Here is a 12912-nt window from a genome sequence, read left to right as displayed (position 1 = left end):
TAGCAACTGCACCTCAGCACCGTTTCCGAATATAACCCTTGTATGCTTCAGATCTCCAACGGCCCAGGTCCTTAATCCTGTCAATGCGCAGCGGTGGTAGCTGCCCCAATACGAAATGAATGAGGTGCGAACTCACTGGCCGACAGGCTGTATTGCCTTTTGCATAACTGCAGCAAATTGATGCCTCTTTAACAAGGGCCCATCCTCATGAACCAGGAAGGGACCATCCCCAGGCGGGCGAAGTGACAGATATTTATTGGCATCCTTAACTGGACAAGGGCCAGGCTTACCAGTGGCAGGCAGCCTCATCAAGGCACCTCTGCCCAGCTGGTCAGTTTTTGAATTGCGAATCATGAGCTCAGCATCAGACAGCTGAACATCCTGCAAAAGTAAGCCCCTGGAAACCTTGCCTCGTGCTGACTCCAGCACCACTTCACCCACATGTAGTGCACCAAAAAAATGCAATCGAAAACGTTGCAGAAAAGAGTCTCACCTCATAAGTCGACCGGCAAATTAGCCTCAGCTTGCTGCGGGTAGCGCACAAAATGTCGAATGTGACCGGCCTCCTACCTGGCGCCCTAGGTGGCTGCAATCTGGCCCAGCCCTCAAGGGCCTTGCGCACAACAAATTTTGCGCAAGGGTCTCTAGAATAAAGGGACTTACAGAAAAAGGAAATGGCAGAAGACTGAATTCGGATGGACTTCACTGCACGACCCATAAAATGCAGGTGTGCCAAATACTGCAACACCTGCTGTGTAGATGAGCTGATCGCGAGCTGTGCTCTGAAAGTTAAAAAGTCCGCCCATGGCCTTCTTATAAGACTTCAAAGTGGAAGGAGAAATAGATGCTACTCCCTGCAAAACTAGTTGCTGCCAAGGATCGGCTGTCCAATCCTTCTCACTCACAACACAAGGGTTTTGTTGCCAGGTCTCACCACAGCGTGTGCCCTCTTTAAGAGAGGACATGATTTATTTTATCGGGGGGGGGGGTATTTATTAATTTTGTTTGAAGAGCTTTTTGATCAAGTGGTTTTATACACTTTCCAAAAACATTAGTGGAAACACCTCTACATTCAGGGTTTAGCGTGGAGCTGGACTTAACCATATTCAAACATTTGTTTAAATATGAGTGAGTCTAGTTATGCAAAAAGGAAGAATGCCCTTTTACACCCAGTGACCACAGTAGGGTTGCTCAATGCAAGGACTGTAATAAAAACAGAGCAGATGATTGTTGTAATTCCACACCATGCATTATATGGCAAAAAAGTGGCAACCACTGACAGGAACACTGCTGTAGAGAATGGAAATGAATGCATCCCTTTAAGTAATCGGATTGTTAAAAGAGAAGTAAGGTAACATAAGGCTAAGAAGAAATAGACTCCTTGAACCTAATGGAAGCTAAGTTTTCTGTAGCATCAAATGTTAATTCTAAAAACTGCCTGGAGCACTTTTTAATAAGGTTTGTGCTTCTTCTGTTTTTTTAGATGAGGAGAGGAGAATAACGGACAAGGGATGGGTTAAGGAATTCCCTGGTGATTTGTGATCTGTTTATTGTGGGAGCCACCTGTGCCTCTACTAAGAAACGTGTATCAGGTGGGTGGAGAAGAGCATATATATGCACAATTTGGGTGAGTATTGAATTAAAAACAACTCTGGTTAAATGAATGCTGTTATCAACATTGAGTATTAACAATGTGGTTTATATATATATATAAATTTATGTTATGTACTTACAAGACATTTTAGAAGTATTTCATTTTCTAAGGGACCTTCTTCCCTCCAAGTTGATAGAAATCCGAGATTCACTTTATTTGTTTTTCTATATTTTTTCATTAAATTTTCTGTTTTACATTTTAGAACATTCATTTAAACAACCTTAAAATATAAATGACTTCCCTTTTTCTCTTTCCATGGTTCATTTTGCATAACATAAATCCCTGCATATTTTATATAAGCTAAACCATTTAGTATTCCATTATTACATCCATCAAAACTTATTTACCCTGTTGAATTTATCTTAATGCTGCCCATGTTTTCAAATATACACAATTTTCCTCCATATATTCAACGAACATTTTCCAATCTTCTTTAAATGTATGTTCTTCTTGTTCTCTTATTCTATATGTTAGGTTCACAATCTGTGCATATTGCATCAGTTTAAGTTGCTATTCTTCTTTAGTGGGACTTCGCTCATTTTCCATTTTGGGGCTAACAAAACAAAAAACTTTAGGGAACATATGAGGCGACCTTATATCATGTCAGACCCTTGGTCAGACAACTGATCAGTCTAGCTCAGTATTGCCCACAATCATACGCTGGCTTGCAACAGCTCCCCAGATAACATATGGTAGATTCCTAACCATACCTGGAGAATTGAACCTGAATCCTTTTGTATGCGCATTACCATTCAGCTACTCTGTACAGTGGTACCTCTGGTTAAGAACTTAATTCATTCCGGAGGTTCCTTCTTAACCTGAAACTGTTCTTAACCTGAAACACCACTTTAGCTAATGGGGCTTCCCGCTGCTGCCGCCGCGCCGCCGGAGCATGATTTCTGTTCTCACCCTGAAGCAAAGTTCTTAACCCAAGGTACTATTTCTGGGTTAGCGGAGTCTGTAACCTGCAGCGTTTGTGACCCGAGGTACCACTGTATTAACATGGCTGTGAAGCTGTCACGGGCACCTATTGGCTAATGCCTGTGATATCATTGGTGACAAGTGACATCATTGTTACACTTTGTCCATATGTTGTTGTTTTTTAAGTGTGTATTCAGCATGGTATAAATATGAGGATATTATTCATTTGTAAATAAGTGCTAAATATACCCTTTTTAATATGGGGCATTGAAAAAGGTTTTATTTTTGTTGACTGCATTTGTTTTCAGGGTGGAGAGGCTCTCACTCCTATATATCCAGTAAATACTGTAAAAGTTACATTTCCAACTTGTTCCCAACAGACGTGAATGTTTGGATTTATTCACATGGGTTGGCTTTTCCTGTAAGCATTCTTATCTATTGTTCTACATCTCATTATAAAAGAGTGATACCCCTGTGTGTCTCTTTTTTTAATTGGATACCATTTCTGTGGAGGCCCTATCCTTGGTATTCTAATTAGAGGCATAGAATAACAGCACCACAAGAGAAACAAGCAACAGAAAGGAACTATGCCCCTCCTTTCTGAACCATTTGTTCACCATCTTCAAGGAGCAATAATCTCTTCATTTTCAGACTGTACTTACTCATCGAAGCTCTTCTTGAAAGTCTCATTTCCCTTTCACCTGAAAATGCAAAAACCTTGCGAGACACAGCTAGCGTGCTGGCAAAGATTAAGAACATCGGTGCCTGCAGTGGATCAGCTTTGCACTCAGCGGTAGGCGATGTTGTAATCAGTGGGAATTACCCATATGGGGTTTAAAAGACATTGCGATAATTGAGTCTGGATGGGGGGTGGGGAATACTCACAAAAGCCGGTGGAGGCTTACATCGAGCTGCTACATCCTGGTCTTAACTGTGGCTCTTTGGATAGTTGCTCCTAAATTGGAAACCATCGCCATTTGGTGTAGTCCGAGTAGATCTTTGGATGCAGTCCTTTTCTCTCACCTAACAGGCCTCTTGCCGTTCATGGCTTCATCAGGAGTCAATCTGTTCCATTAGGACTTCATCAATGATTAGAACAACTGAACTACTTGATGCTGCTAATTTGCAGGGATTCCAAGTTTCCCCAAATAATAACTCATTAATTCTGAAAGGCAATTAGTAGACCCGCTCTTCAGCCGAGGTTGTTTATTTAAGCCTAGATAGTTAGGAATCTTTATGAAAGTTCTGCTTCACTTGCTAGAGCACCTGTTACAGGGCCAAGTGTGCCTCTGAAGGCTGGAATATAGGAAGCTGCCTCATACCTTGTCAGGCCATTGGTCCATCTAGCTTGCTAGTGTCTATACGTACCGACAGCAGCTGCCCAGGGATTCAGGCAGGGAGTGTTCACCTACCTAGAGGTGCCAGGGATTGAATCTGGGCCTCCTATATGCAAAGCATATGCTCTTCCACTGAGCTGCAGCCCTTCCCCTGATTATGTTTAGTACTTCTGTGGCTGATTAGAGATTTGAACCCTGGTCTCTCAGTCCCTAGCCCAACACTGCACCAAATGGCAGCTAAAACAGCAAGGAACCTCAATTCACAAATTTACCGTGGCACAAGCTTTTTTGTAGACGAGAGTCCTGTTCATCAGATGCAAAGTTGGATATAATTAATAGTCTCTATTTTGTCCCTTTGGGGCCTTCTGAGATGCTTTGGTAGTTTGCTTTTTTTTGTGCGAGTTGCTTGCATTTATCTTTTTTTTTCCCAGAGATCAGCTCACCTCCCCAGGGCCAAAATGGATGACACATCATTTCTATCATTATGAAATGTGTGGACGGAGTTTACCAAGTAAATTGCTGGAATAGGAGCCCAATTTTGAATGTGACCCTGGTGTGGTGCTAGAGGGTTTTAACCTTTGCTGCAATCCCATTCTGGATTGTCTGCCCACCCCCCACCCCATCTGCTAATCGGTTTAGGGAGGGGGGGGAATCATAACCAATGACAGCTTTTCCCAATGAAAATAGCAGGCATGGTGCAGCCAGGCGGGTGAGACTACAGTGGGGTGCAAAGGATTAAAGGCCCTTTGCACTCTAGATCAGGGCCCCAAGCCTGCAATTTACTTTTGCTAATTGTTCGACCCTCAACAATGGATGTATGTGCTTGGAAGCCAAGGAATCAGGTCGTGCAGAGACTGCCATTTCACAGACTGCAGCTACTGGAGTATATTTTAAACTGTGGACCTTTTGTAAGACAAATCCGCTTCCCAATAATATATTTAACCGAGAGAACAAATGCTCTTCTGACTTTCAGATTGGTAGAAGCTGATTGTAAAGGAGTATAGCAGACAGAAAGTGCAGCAGGCCCAACTGCAATGGATAGCGGTAGGAAGAGGAAGAGGAGGAGGAGGAACATATGAGATAATACAACCATGCTCCTTATCTGTTTGTGAAAAGTTGGAGGGTATGCACTGGTGTTTGTTGGCTGACATCTAGATGACATTCCTAGATAAATAATGGAATTTGCTCTCACAAGAGAGCAAGAGATGGCCATCAAGTGGGATGACTTTAAAGCAGGCATCCCCAAACTTCGGCCCTCCAGATGTTTTGGACTACAATTCCCATCTTCCCCGACCACTGGTCCTGTTAGCTAGGGATCATGGGAGTTGTAGGCCAAAACATCTGTAGGGTCACAGTTTGGGGATGCCTGCTTTAAAGGAATTTTAGACAATTTCATGGAGGATGAAGCTATCAACAGCTATTGGCTATCAACCGGTAATAATGGCTGTGCTCTACCTCCACTGTTGGAGGCAGTGTGTCTAGGAAAACCAGTTACTGGGAGTCACAAGTGGGGAGAAGGCTATTGCAGTCAGGTCCTGCTTGCAAACTTCCTTGTGGCATCTGGCTGGGCACTGCGAGAATAGGATGCTGGACTTGATGAGCCTTTATTCTGTTGTTAGTCACTATCCCCTTGGGACTGATGTTTTGGGTTACTTTTACATGGGTACAAATTGGAAGGGTGGGCTAGTCCCTGTTGACCCTCCTTTTATTTATTTATTTTCTATACCACCCTCAACCGGTGGTTCACAACGTAAGAACACAGAAAGAGAACACAAAAGGCACAATAAAACCAAAACCAACCAATAGCACCTCCTCCCACAGGCACATTTAAAAGGCCATAGAATGTTAAGACGCACCGGACCATAAGACGGACCTAGTTTATAGAGGAGGAAAACAAGAAAAAAAATATTTTGCTTTCTTGAATTGTCCTAGGCATAGCAGCCAACTCCTAGAGGCCTAGGTGCCTCCCCCCATTAAATATTTGCGGAAGTCATGTTGATGGGCATTGTCATTCATATAGTGTGCATGCACTTTGTCTGGGGGGCCATGGCTTCGGTGGCAGAGTCATCCCTCCGCTCGAGGGATCCCGCTGCCGTCCAGTGCCTTCACTCCATAAGTCGCACATTTTCCCTTCCTTTTTAGGAGGGAAAAAGTGTGTCTTATGGAGCGAAAAACATGGTATGTAATGAAGGCACCAGGCAAACCTCCCTGGGGAGAGCATTCCACAAACAGGGAGCCACAGCAGAAAAGCCCATTCTTGTGTTGCCACCCTCTGGACCTCTTGGGGTAGAGGCACATGAAGAAATGCCTCAGATGATGATCACAGGGTCCGGGTCAGTTCATATGGGAAGAGGTGGTCCTTAGTGTATTATGGTCCTGAGCTGTGTAAGGCTTTATAAGTCAAAACCAGCACTTTGAACTGGGCCCAGAAACTAATTGGCAGCTAGTGCAAGGTGGGCCAGGATTGGTGTTCTATGCTCAAACTGTTTTGCCCCAGTGAGCCACTTGGCTACTGAATTCTCCATCAGCTGAGGCTTCTGGACCATCTTCAGAGGCAGTCGCACATATAACACATTATATGTGTTATATTATATTATAATTATAACACAGACAACAGAAGTTAGGCTATCCCTGTCCAGGTAAGGGTGCAGCTGGGCCATCAGCTGAAGCTGATGGAAGGCACTCCAAGCCACTGAGGTCACCTGAGCCACAAGTGATAGCAAGGGATCCAAATGTAGCACCTTTTCCAACAGAGGGCGTATTACCCTATCAAGAGCACGAAAGTCCATCTAGTCTAGGGAACCGCCCACTAACAGTGCCTTAATCTTATCTGGACTTTACTCAGTCTGTTGGCTCTCATCCAGTCTGAGACAAGGCAATGGTCCAGCACATCCACTGGCAGCAGCTCTCCAGGGTTTCAGCCATACCTGGAGATGCTGGGGATTGAACCTGCGACCTCCAGCATGCAAAGCTGATTCCCTGCCACTGAACCACATAAAGCCCTTGCCCATATAGCCCCAGCAGTGTAGTCAAGAAATCTGGACTGGTTGCTGATTTGTGTCAGTGGCGTCGGGTTGGCCCCAAGATTTTTTTTGGGGGGGTGGGGTGCACGTCACATGACATCACACAGTCTCTCAACGCCATGCAGGCTGGTTCAGCCTTCTGTGACATTGTGCCAGCCCCACCCCCAATATTGCAGGGGCTGGGCCCTCTTCAGACACATATTGAGGGGGAGGAAGATACCTACACCTCCTAGAGTTGGCCCGCCTGATTTGTGTATAGGTGCAAAAAACCTTTGGAACCCACTTTATTCTGAATTTCTTTTGCACAGCAAACCACAAGAACAAGTTGTCAGCCATCCCGTTTTACTAACCAAGCTGCCAGCTGTTCATTGGAGCTATAAGACTCCCCCCCCTTTTAGGGATTAAACCCCTTCCTTGTTATTTATTTGCCGGCCCAGCTGCTTTCCAGTTTAGTTTAGTATTTAGTTTGCAGCTGACTTGTACCATTTAGGGAACAAAATCAAACAGTTTGGAGAACAAAAAAGCTACCCTCTAGGCAGTAGGAAAATTGCAGCATTTCCCCTGCAATAAACCATTAATTTCACTTTGATTTTGGTGTTTGAGTAACACCCCCCCTTTTTTTGCAGGGAGATCATTTTCTTTCTCTTCACTTATCTACTGTCAATGAGTCTAGTAATTTGGAATGTGTTTAGGCACCAAACTGCCCTAAAAGGAAGGACTGTTGTGATACAGTCTCTATGATAGAGTGATGATGGAGAGATAGAAATGGCAGCTTCTCAAGGACTCATTACTGGCACATAGATGGCAGCTTGCGTCTTGCAAATCTTAAGCAGCCAGATCCTGTACAGCAGATAGCTGCTGAATTCAATTTAGCTGTGCAATAATATGTTTTCACTGCTGCTGCTTGCAAAAAAAGGCCAATGCGATTTAATGTTACCTCATTTGAACCCTGTTGGTAGCCATCTGTCTTGAGAGACAATGGAGTGTGCCTCCTGGGGTGAAGTCAAACTGCTGGAGAATCACAGTACTTGTTGTGGCTGCAGAGACTGCTAACTCATAATTGCAGCCTCCTGTGTTATTTTTGCTGTCTTAGTAGCACCGAAGTGACTTCATAGTTTTCAAATCACATGTACACTGGAAGCTGCTGTCTACTGAGTCAGAGCGTTGGTCCATCGAGTTCAGTATTGCCTACACTAACTGGCAGCAGCTCTCCTGAATTTCAGACCCAGGTATTATATCTCAGTATTGTATACATTGACAGGTACTCTCAACAGCCCTACCTGGAGATACCAGGGCTTTGAACTAACCACCTTCTGCATACAAAGTACTACCACTACCACTGAGCTATGACTCTTCCCTACAGGAAGTTCCACTTTATTTTATTCTCTTCTGTTCTTGTCATTTGGGGCACTGTTTCCAAAGTCTAGGTACCACATTCTAAGAAAAATGTAGATATAGTGGTGCAGGTTCAAAGGAGGGCAGTGAAGTCAGTTGGTGGTGTGGTGTGGAAAGCAAAATTTAAAGGAACTGAGTATGTTTAGCCAGGAGAAGAGAATGTTGAGGGTGCTCAGGAGAGTATTCTTCAAATAGCATGTTGTTTCCTGTTCCAGAGTGCAGGATAAAAGGGCAGATCTGAGTTGAACTCTAAGGGGAAGGCTGATTAGAAGGACACAAAAGTACTAGACTACTGCTACCGGTATGTGTGATTCATAGGGGTGTCTTTGAAGATTATTTGAGCTCTGCAGCCAGGAGTGCTTTCTACCAGCTTTGTTTGGTTCACCAGCTGTGACCATTCCTATATATAAAAGGTAAAGGTAAAGGGGCCCCTGACCATCACGTTCAGTCGTGTCCGACTCTGGGGTTGTGGCGCTCATCTCGCTCTATAGGCCGAGGGAGCCGGTGTTTGTCCGCAGACAGCTTCTGGGTCATGTAGCCAGCATGACAAAGCTGCTTCTGGCGAACTAGAGCAGCGCACGGAAACACCGTTTACCTTCCTGCCGGAGCGGTCCCTATTGATCTACTTGCACTTTGATGTGCTTTTGAACTGCTAGGTTGGCAGGAGCAGGGACCGAGCAACTGGAGCTCACTCCATTGCAGGGATTCGATCCACCGACCTTCTGATCAGCAAGCCCTAGACTCTGTGGTTTAACCCACAGTGCCACCTGGGTCCCTCATTCCTATATATATGTATAATTTTTCAAAATGGTATGAAATAACAATCTCACCAACCAACATTACCCCCTTCGCACACCCACCATTCAAATGCTCGTTCTTTATGGTGCATCTGCAGCAGCACAACAAGATGCCCTTTTCTGCCCCCAAACATGTCTCTCCTGCATCTGTCTCCACAGCCACAGCAGGCGCTTCAATCTTCCAACAGCTTGACTTTACTCGCAAAGGCGCACTCTGGTTTCAGATACCAAAATAGTTTTGCTTTGCTTGGACACTACGCACCTTAACTTTGGAAGGGAGCACCAATTGCAATCTATTTTTGTCTGGGTGTGCTCTGGAGCCCTTACATTAGGGTTGGGGAAACTGCAGCCCTCCAAATATTGTTGGATTGCAACTCCATCATTCCTGATCATTGGCCACGCTGATGGATGGAGGCTAAGGCTGATGGGTGTTAGGGAGGGCCAAACTTCCCTGATTCGCACATTCAATTCATTTGATTTGTGTGGCACTCTCATAATGGCTGTTTAATTAAGTTTATTATTTATAATGCCGCTTTTCTGTTTGAGACAATCAGGGCAATTTAGATGGAAAAGGCATATATATATATATGAAATAAGCAGCACTCAACTGCTGTGCCACATCATCATTGTTGTTGTTGTTTAGTCGTTTAGTCGTGTCCGACTCTTCGTGACCCCATGGACCATAGCACGCCAGGCACTCCTGTCTTGCACTGCCTCCCGCAGTTTGGTCAAACTCATGTTCGTAGCTTCGATAACACTGTCCAACCATCTCGTATTCTGTCGTCCCCTTCTCCTAGTGCCCTCAATCTTTCCCAACATCAGGGTCTTTTCCAAGGATTCTTCTCTTCTCATGAGGTAGCCAAAGTATTGGAGCCTCAGCTTCACGATCTGTCCTTCCAGGGAGCACTCAGGGCTGATTTCCTTAAGAATGGATCAATGCCTTGTCGTGGCGAAGGGGCTTGAATAACTCAGAGAAGCTATGAGCTATGCCATGCAGGGCCACCCAAGATGGACAGGTCATAGTGGAGAGTTTTGACTAAACATGATCCACCTGGAGAAGGAACTGGCAAGCCACTCCAGTATCCCTGCCAAGAAAACTCCATGGACAAAGACAAAATGCCACATCATTACAGTTTGGTAATGACTGGTTTAAGAAGAAAAATTCCTTCCAGTAGCACCTTAGAGACCAACTAAGTTTGTCATTGGTATGAGCTTTCGTGTGCATGCACACTTCTTCAGATACACGAAAAGCTCATACCAATGACAAACTTAGATACACAACTTCAGATACACAAAAAGCGCACGAAAGCTCATACCAATGACAAACTTAGTTGGTCTCTAAGGTGGTGCTGGAAGGAATTTTTTATTTTATTTTTTGTTTCGACTACGTCAGACCAACACGGCTACCTACCTGTAGCTGGTTTGAGAAGATCTTACTGCTTTGCTGCATCCTTTGTTGGAGTCTTCCCTTGCGAAAGTGATAAATGGATTTTCCAGCAAAACAAGGTGGGCACAGGAGGGTGCCAGAGATGACCTCCAACGTCTCAAACTTAATGAAAAGCTTAGCAAGCCAATGTGCAGCAAGTATTGCATATGCTGCTGGGGCCTATGATTCTAATTTCAATTCCATTCACAAGAAAAGGTTAGATAGGTCTAAAGCTTTAGAATGTACATAAACCCTGTCTACTGTGACTCTCTTTCTCTGCTTCTTTCTCCTTCCCTTTTCTATTTCAGGATTTTAATTCAGACTCTTTGCTGACTCTCTTGTGCTGTACACAAAGCACATTTCTCTGGGCGGATCCACACCATACATTTAAAACACATTTAACATGCAAGGCTACCCCTAAAAACACACCCACAGGCACCATGTTAGTGACCCTCATTTTAGAACTACCCCCTCTCTGGTCCCTGAACTGCAAACACAAACTCAGTGTCAGGATACTTGCAGGTCCAGGCATCGTGCTCCCCACTCCCCAACCCCAGATAAATAAAAGACCACTAAGACTGGTTTCGATCGAAACAGCTTTATTGAATGCAGATTAAAGAGGTTTGCATGGCACAATTGAAATACTTCTGGCCACTTGCTAGAACTGGTACGTGGTCAATCCAGGTGGGGGTTCCTAAGGCATCAAATAGGGTGACATCCCCAGGGACCACCATCTGGGGGAGTGTCTTCGGCCCTGGGCACGTGGACATGGCCACTCCCCCTGGATCCCTTTAACGGGATACCCCAGCTTTTGGAGGGGCATGTGGGGATTACAACCTCCCCTCCATCCAAGACAATGGATTACCCCAATGCCCCACCCAGTTTGACGATTGCTATAAGGTAGGCAAAACCACTGGGTTGGAGCCAATTTGCCCCGTGGACAAATTCCTACCCGGCCCCATAAAACGGCAACCACCATAGCCAGAGCAAAAATCCTTGACTATCAGCTTGAACCAAGGGTGGGTGGCTGGGGAACCCAATGAAGGAAGAGCAGATAGGGCCCCAAGTGAGGGCCATTTAAAAGGCCAGGGAGCAGACCCAAGGGAAACCTTTCTGCTCCATCAGCTCCGTCCCCTGGCCCATCCCATGTCCAAGCCTACATTGCCATTTGCCAAACCAGGATGCTGGCCAGGATCTGCTTCCTGGTAACCAGATGGGACACCCTCGTCGGGGCCTAAGTAGAGCCTCTGCTATCCAGCAATGCCACCACACTGAAAGGGGGAGCAGACTTGCTACATTTCAGGCATACCTTACATCTCTACCTCTTCTAGTTTCTCATTCTCAAAGGACTACATCATACTCAAATAAAAAAATGAAAAACAAATCAAGCAAACAAACAAACAAACACACACACACACACTTGAAAATGAGGCATGTACATTGCTTAACTAATTTTGGCAGACAGATGGCTGGGATTATATTTTAACAATGTCTGCTTTTACATCAGAAATAATAATCACTAACCAAAGCTGCAAGAAACTATTGTCTCCAGAGAGTTAGCATCAATTACTCCATTTAATTCAGTTACTCACTGGAAGGACAGATCGTGAAGCTGAGGCTCTAATACTTTGGCCACCTCATGAGAAGAGAAAACTCCCTGGAAAAGACCCTGATGTTGGGAAAGATGGAGGGCACAAGGAGAAGGGGACGACAGAGGACGAGATGGTTGGACAGTGTTCTCGAAGCTATGAACATGAGTTTGACCAAACTGCAGGAGGCAGTGCAAGACAGGAGTGCCTGGCGTGCTATGGTCCATGGGGTCACGAAGAGTCAGACACGACTAAACGACTAAACAACAACAACTCCATTTAATTTTTTTTAATTTTTAAAGACTTTTTTTGGGGGGGAAGCATATGCTTTCAAGCTATACTAGGTGTCAGAGAAGTTGAGAGAACAGGCTTTTCAAGTTTTTTTTTCATGGAACATGTGTATTATTAGGAGTTGCCCCTGGGGGTTCAAGCCTCAGATCTCTTGCATTGGGGCTTGGGGCTTCTTCCCCTTCTCCTCCCCACCCTTCTTTGCTTGCAAGTGGCTTTCCCTCAGAATGCCAACATAAATTTGCACCTACACATATAATTTGGATGTGCTGCATTGTTTATGTTATTGTCCAACCTTCTTTGTGATCCAAAATAAATGTTTAGACCCACCTCTTGAGTGGAAAGTCAACTGCAAATAATTGACTTTTTTTAAAAACAGAACAAATTTTATAGTTGTTGCAAGATTTGATGTGGCAGCTGCCAAAGACAGCCAAATATGTGATTCTCAGCTACTTGCATCCAGAGCCATGCTGGTCTCTGAT

The 12912-nt window shown here is 44.7% G+C and overlaps 1 long non-coding RNA gene across 1 annotated transcript; it reads left to right on the top strand.

The window, feature by feature from the left end:
- The first annotated feature begins 1489 nt into the window (after positions 1-1489).
- LOC148686572 (uncharacterized) lies at positions 1490-5255 on the top strand. Its single transcript, XR_015948653.1, has 3 exons — positions 1490-1627; positions 3227-3368; positions 4344-5255. It is a non-coding gene; the product is annotated as an uncharacterized LOC148686572 (long non-coding RNA).
- Positions 5256-12912: the final 7657 nt, after the last annotated feature.

This window comes from Zootoca vivipara, chromosome Z2, assembly GCF_965207765.1.
Source record: "Zootoca vivipara chromosome Z2, rZooViv2.hap1.1, whole genome shotgun sequence".
In the NCBI taxonomy this organism is placed as follows: domain Eukaryota; kingdom Metazoa; phylum Chordata; class Lepidosauria; order Squamata; family Lacertidae; genus Zootoca; species Zootoca vivipara.
The sequence above is the reverse complement of the archived record's forward strand: the minus strand, read 5'-3'. Positions and strand labels throughout refer to the sequence as shown.